This window comes from Mus caroli, chromosome 2, assembly GCF_900094665.2.
Source record: "Mus caroli chromosome 2, CAROLI_EIJ_v1.1, whole genome shotgun sequence".
Lineage (NCBI taxonomy): Eukaryota > Metazoa > Chordata > Mammalia > Rodentia > Muridae > Mus > Mus caroli.
This window is the reverse complement of record NC_034571.1, coordinates 433,520-441,037: the sequence shown is the minus strand read 5'-3', so window position 1 is coordinate 441,037 and position 7,518 is coordinate 433,520.

Here is a 7,518-nt window from a genome sequence, read left to right as displayed (position 1 = left end):
TCTTTGGCTACCTTCACACAGCTATGTAATATATGTATGTGTATGTGTAATTTTATCTACATATACATAAAGAGTTTTGCATAGAGTACGAATGTATACATGTATCTATATACTTCATAATTGCACCATTGAGAAAACATAAACCATAAAGTCAGTAACATCTTATGATAATGAACAAACTTAATTTTCTTTTTTTTACATTTGTTGTTAAACTAATCAAATTTATTTTAAAATGTACAACTCAGTATTGACAATTTTTTTTCAAATTTTCAATATATTTTATTGACTCAGGGGCCAAACATGGCAACATTTGGTCGGTTTTAAAAAGTACCTCATTGAAAATTACATCACAGTGCTGTTGGGCAATCCCAGTCCCAGGAGGTGAGGGTGAGAAGGGCAATCCTTGGATGACTTAGCTTAAGACATTTTAGCTTTTCCCCAACCCTTCCCTGTAGAGGACTGAAGCCAGGGCTTTACATAGCCAGGCACACACACGCCACTGAGCTATACTCCTAGGCCTTGTTCAGTTATCTAAAAGTGTCCCGTGGATGAATGAAGGCAAGGTTTTAAGACTAGGGAGTGCTGGGTGGCTGAAGGCTTTGTCACTAGAGTAAGCAACTCTGAAGTCCTAAGTGTGGGATCCGCTTCCCTTGCTCCCCACAATTCCAGGAAAAATGATTTGCTGAGCAGCACCCATAACCTCACACCCCCGTCTCTTCTATCCACGCAGGTGAGTCTTTTCACTTTGTGGAATGGAGAGTCACTGGCAGTCAACAGACATTTTTAAGTCATCAAAATAATTTATAATAGTTAAATTAATAGTTGTTGATAGTTAAATTTGAAGAGTATTGGTATAAGATTTTACTTGAAGGTCTGATAGAATTCTGCACTAAACTCATCTAGTCCTGGGCTTTTGGGGGGGGGAAGCTTTTTTTAAGATTTATTTATTTATTTTATGTATATGGGTACACTGTAGCTGTGCAGATGGTTGTGAACCTTCATGTGGTTGTTGGGAGTTGAATTTTAGGTCCTCTGCTTGGTCCAGTTGGCCCCGCTCGCTCCAGTGAACTCCGCTCTCTCAGTCCCTGATTACTTCAGCCCAAAGAATTTTTTTTATTATTGTACATAAGTACAATGTAGTGGTCTTCAGATGCACCAGAAGAGGATGTCAGATCTCATTACGGATGGTTGTGAGCCACCATGTGGTTGCTGATAATTGAATTGTAGGACCTTCGGAAGAGTAGTCAGTGCTCTTATACTCTGAGCCATCTCGCCAGCCTGGTTGGGAAACTTTTAATGACGGTTTCTATTTCTTTAGGGGTTATGGGATTGTTTAGATGGTTTATCTGATCCTGATTTAACTTTGGTATTTGGTATCTGTCTAGAAAATTGTCTATTTCATCCAGATATTCTAGTTTTGTTGAATATAGGCTTTTGTAGTAGGATCTGATTTTGTTTTTAATTTCCTCAGTTTCTGTTGTTTTATCTCCCTTTTCATTTCTGATTTTGTTAATTTGGTCACTGTCTCTGTGCCCTCTAGTTAGTCTAGCTAAGGATTTATCTATCTTGTTGGTTTTCTCAAAGAATCAGCTTCTGGTTTTGTTGATTCTTTGTATAGTTCTATTTGTTTCTACTTGGTTGATTTCAGCTCTGAGTTTGATTATTTTCTGCCATCTACTCCTCTTGGGTGTATTTGCTTCTTTTTGTTCTAGAGCTTTCACGTGTGTTGTTAAGCTTGGTAGTGTGTGCTCTCTCCAGTTTCTTTTTGGCGGCACTCAGAGCTGAGTTTTCCTCTTAGCACTGTTTTATTGTGTTCCATAAGTTTGGGTATGTTGTGCCTTCATTTTCATTAAATTTTTAAAAGTCTTTAATTTCTTTCTTTATTTCTTCCTTGACCAAATTATCATTGAGTAAGGTGTTGAACAGCTTCCATGTGTATGTGGGCTTTCTGTTGTTTTTGTTGCTGTTGAAGATCAGCCTTAATCTGTGGTGATCTGATAGGATACAAGGGATAATTTCAATCTTCTTGTATCTGTTGTAGGCCTGTTTTATGGTCAATTTTGGAGAAGGTACCATGAGGTGCTGAGAAGAAGGTATATTCTTTTGTTTTAGGATGAAATGTTCTATAGATAGCTATTAAATCCTTTTTGTCCATAACTTCTGTTAGTTTCAATGTGTCTTTGTTTAGCTTCTGTTTCCATGATCTGTCCATTACTGAGATTAGGGTGTTGAAGTCTCCCACTACTATTGTGTGAGGTACAATGTGTGCTTGAGCTTTTCTAAAGTTTCTTTAATGAGTGTGGGTGCCCTAGCATTTGGAGCATAGGTACTCAGAATTGAGAGGTTTTCTTGGTAGATTTTTCCTTTGATGAGTATGAAGTGTCCTTCCCTATCCTTGTTGATAACGTTTGGTTGAAAGTTGCTTATATTCAATACTAGAATGGCTACTTCAGCTTGTTTCTTGGGGCCATTTGCTTGGAAAAATTTTTCCCAGCCTTTTACTGTAAGGTAGCATTTGTTTTTGACACTGAGGTGTGTTTCCTGTATGCAGCAAAATGTTGGGTCCTGTTTATTGTATCCCGTCTGTTATTCTATGTCTTTTTATTGGGGAATTAAGCCCACTGATGTTAAGAAATATTAAGGAATAGTGATTGTTGCTTCATGGGTTTTTTTAATATTATTTTTATGTTTGTGTGGCCATCTTCTTTTGGGTTTGTTGAAAGAAGATTACTTTCTTGCTTTTTCTAGGGCATAATTTTCATTCTTATGTTGGCATTTTCCCTTTATTATTCTTTGAAGGGCTGGATTCATGGAAAGATATTGTGTGAATTTGGTTTTGTCATGGAATACCTTGATTTCCCCATCTATGGTAATTGAGAGTTTTGATGGGTATAGTAGCCTGGGCTGGCATTTGTGTTCTCTTAGGGTCTGTATAACATCTGTCCAGGATCTTCTGGCTTTCATAGTCTCTCTGGTGTAATTCTGATAGGTCTGCCTTTATATTTTATTTGACCTTTTTCCCTTACTGCTTTTAATATTCTCTCTTTGTTTTGTGCATTTGGTATTTTAACTATTAGGTGACAGGAGGAATTTCTTTTCTGGTCCAATCTATTTGGAGTTCTGTAGGCTTCTTGTATGTTTATGGGCATCTCCTTCAGGTTAGGGAAGTTTTTTTCTGTAATTTTGTTGAAGATATTTACTGGCCCTTTAAGTTGGGAATCTTTACTCTCTTCTATACCTATTATCCTTAGGTTTGGTCTTCTCATTGTGTCCTGGATTTCCTGGATGTTTTGGGTTAGGAGCTTTACCCATTTTGCGTTTTCTTTGACTTTTGTGCCCATGTTCTCTATGGAATCATCTGCCCCTGAGATTCTCTTTTCCATCTCTTGTATTCTTTTGGTGATGCTTGCATCTATTACTCCTGATCTCTTTCCTAGGTTCTCTATCTCCAGTGTTGTCTCTCTTTGTGATTTCTTTATTGTTCCTATTTCCATTTTTTAGATCCTGGATGGTTTTGTTCAATTCCTTTACCTGTTTGGTTGTGTTTTCCCGTAATTCTTTAAAAGGGATTTTTGTGTTTCCTCTTTAAGGACTTCTAGCTGTTTACCTGTGTCCTCCTGTATTTCTTTAAGGGAGTTATTTATGTCCTTCTTAAAGTCCTCTATCATCATCATGAGATGTGATTTTAAATCAGAATCTTTTCTGGTGTGTTGGTGTATCCAGGGCTCTCTGTGGTGAGAGAACTGGGTTCTGATGATGCCAAGTAGCCTTGGTTTCTGTTGCTTATGTTCGTGCCCTTGCCTCTTGCCAACTGGTTATCTCTGGTGTTAGTTAGTCTTGCTGTCTCTGACTGTGGCTTGTTCCTCCTGTAAGCCTGTATGTCAATATTCCTGGGAGACCAGCTCTCTCCATGAGGAGTTTGGGTATGGAGAGCTGTGGCACAGGGTCAGCTTCAGGGTGCAGATGGAAACTGTAATGATCTTTTCCCTGGCTGTTTCTTGGTTCCTGTGTCCTGGTGGTTCTGGGCAGGTCCCTCTTGGGCCAAGAATTTGAACAGAAGTGGTGGTCTCACCTGTGCTCACAGGTGTGTTGGCACTCCTAGAAGACCAGCTCTCTCCCGGAGATATTTGGATATGGAGCACTGTGGCACAGGATCAGCTCTGGGTGCAGATGGAAACTGGGAGGATCCTATCCCAGGCTGCTCCTTGGTTCCTTTGTCCTGGGGGCTCTGGGTGGGTCTCTTGGAGCAGGAGTGGTGGTCTTATCTGTGTTCACAGGCTTCTCAGTACTCCTGGGAGACCCACTCTCTCCTGGTGGTATTTGTGTATGGGGCACTGTAGCCAAGCACACTTATTTTTTATATCTGAGTTTCTAAATACTGCCCTCCAGATGAAACCAATTTCTTCAAGACAAAAAAAAAAAAAGTTGTGGAGCTGGAGAGATGGCTCAGCGGTTAAGAGCATTGACTGCTCTTTCAGAGGTCCTGAGTTCAATTCCCAGCAACCACATGGTGGCTCGCATCCATCTGTAATGGGATCGGATGCCTTCTTCTGGTGTCTCTGAAGTCACATACAGTGTACTCTTCAGATAGATAGATAGATAGATAGATAGATATATAGATAGATAGATAGATAGATAGATAAAATCTTTGAAAAAAAGTTTCAGGATGAACTTAGAATCATTTTGCAACAACACTACAATGTGAACACAGGGAGTTGTGACTTGCTAAGAGTCAACATGAAAGGGTCTGCTGTGGCCATTCAAGAACAAAATAAGAGAACAAAATAACAATGATACAATTAAAACTGAATTGCCATCCAAACTATAACAATAGAACATACTAATATAAAATGGGGAAGAGAAACAAATACTTCTTACAGAGAAATGCAAATTGAGATGGAATTTATAGAAAACTAATATTAGATGCCCATGTCATCTGAGATTTACTTCAGAATAATGGGTTTTAATTCTCCTGAGAGAAAGATCAGCCATTATAACACTAATATCTTCTGAGGCCATTGGCATCAGGTGATGGATTACACACTACAGGTTTGTATTAAAGATGACATGATGGGGCTGGAGAGATGACTTAGGGACTAAGAGTACTTACTGCTTTGGTATCCAAGCAAGCTGAGTTCAGATCCCAGAACCCACTCCTCATGCCTGGCTGTAACTTCAGCTTCATGGGATCCCTCACTCATGTCTGTCTGCTGCATGTACCTGCACTCCCATATACATACCCATATCCAAATGCATGTGCATATATATAATTTAAAATAAATAAAGCATAGTGAAGGCCTAGACCCATAAATATAGGCAGAATAAGGGAACCAAAACTAGTAGGCAAAGCATTCCTATCCATGGGAACTCCGTGGGAAGGGTGGCATGAACTCAGGTACACAAAGCTGGAACTTGGGGTCAGGGAGATGGCATTTGCTGCACAAATGTGAGGATCTGAGTTTAGATCACAAGAGCCCAGGAATATCTAGATGCAGTGGTGTGTGTCCATAATCCTACCATTCCTATGGCAAGATGGGAAGTGGGGACAGGAGGTGCCCCAGAACCTGTGAGCCATCTAACGTTGCCAGCTGTGAAGAAGAGACCCTGCCGAAAACAAGGCAGAAGTTGACACTGGAGGTTGTCTTCTGACACCCACTTGTATGCCGTAGCACATGCCTATGCACACATGCACAAATACATACATGTATATTATATAGAAAGAGAGAGGAAAGAGCAGGGTACAAAGACAGAGACAGAGAGAAAGCTGGAACTCTGGAAGCAGGCTGCCGACTGACTGGCTGCTTACTGGTCAACTGCTGCCCCCTCATTGCTCAAGCCAAACAATGAACCAGATGATAAAGGAATTCAGTAGGTACAGCCCACAAAGGTCAATGAACCAGATAAAGGAATTCAGTAGGTACAGCCCACAAAGGTCAGCTTCCTGTGATGCACAGTGGAGCAAGAGTCACATAGAACTGTTCCAGAGGGGCAAACAGCATGTATGACTACCTACATTATGGCAAGATGGCAAATTTTAATTTCTGTCACATAGGGGAAAATGAACTGATGAAACTCATCATTGTCCTGGTGGCTGTTATTTCACCTTAGGCAGGAGCATCTTAAAATCATTCAATTTTAAGAAACTGAAACCATATAATCAATCTCTCGGGTTTTGGCATGTGCCACACATTCAGAGAGAATGGGCTTTGTGTGTTTTATTCATTTATGCAAGAAATTGGCTGATGCTGTATTAAGGATATTCACAAAAAAAAAGATATTCACAACCGCACCTGAGGATGGAGCTCAGGGAGAGGGCTTGACCAGAGGGCATGAGATCCTAGGTTCAGTTCCCAGTAGTGCCAAAAAAAAAAAGTAAGTAAGAAAAAAATTGTCAGCAACTAAGCTAGAACAGTTTTTTATGTTTATTCACAGTGAACCAGAAAATAAAAATATTGCTTTGTTATATCTGTTCTCCTATCCTTTATCTGATGTTTCTTTGTCTGCATTGTCCTGTACTCCCCAATAATTCAGAGAGGAGAAAATCTGTAGAGACGTCGAAAGTAACTGAGACTGCACCTGCTACTTCTACAGAGTAAGAAACTAAACCTGGGAAACCAGCTGGCCCGCTCGACAGACCGCCACCTGCTGGTGACTATGTACTATGCGCTGTTCCTTGGATTTGGTGATGTGTTTCAACATGCAGGGGGCTAAACGTCAGAGATCTTGTGTTCTAGTGTCAGCTCTGTCACCAAATGACAAAGTGTCCTTGAGCAAACTGTGTTGCTCTCTTGGCTTCTGTGTCTTCAGAGGAAAAGCAAAAAATCTAAAGCTGTATCTTTACTATCAGACATGTCTAAAAGCTTTTCTAGTATCAATGAGTTTCAATATTTCTTTAACTTAATGAAATGATTTCATTTTAAACATGCATCCCTCAATTGTTGGGTGTGTGTGTGTGTGTGTGTGTGTGTGTGAAGTTGTGGAATGCTAATGTATATGCAAACTATCAGTTGTTTAACAAGTGACTCAGAATGGCCAGCAGTCCATGCTGTGTGTGTCAGATCACTGAAGGACGGGGCAGTTCTTAGCGGTCCCAGGAGCTTCTCTCTATGAAGGCTTAGGGAGATTCTAAGTCACTCTTAGAACACATTGTAACTAATCAGTCAGTCTCACTAAAACTACATTCTTATCACCTTATCTTATATCTTATCACTCAGAATGACGACAGAAACCTCCCTGTGTGTTTTCCTTCCTTTATCTAAATTAGTTATAACCAGAGACTACTCTGAGATAGGGGTCTCAAATATTTCAAGGTAAAATTTTGATTCATTTGCAAACAGCAAATCACAAAATTTGGGCAGGATATTTACCACACATTAATATGGTTTCTGAATGAAATGAAAATTTAGGCAGTGCCAGAAGAGAGTCCTACTGATGGAATGTTTTTTTTTTTTTTTCTATGTCCCTTTTGGAGATTGTATCTTATTGTATAGCCCAATTCATGACTTTCTTGCTCCATGA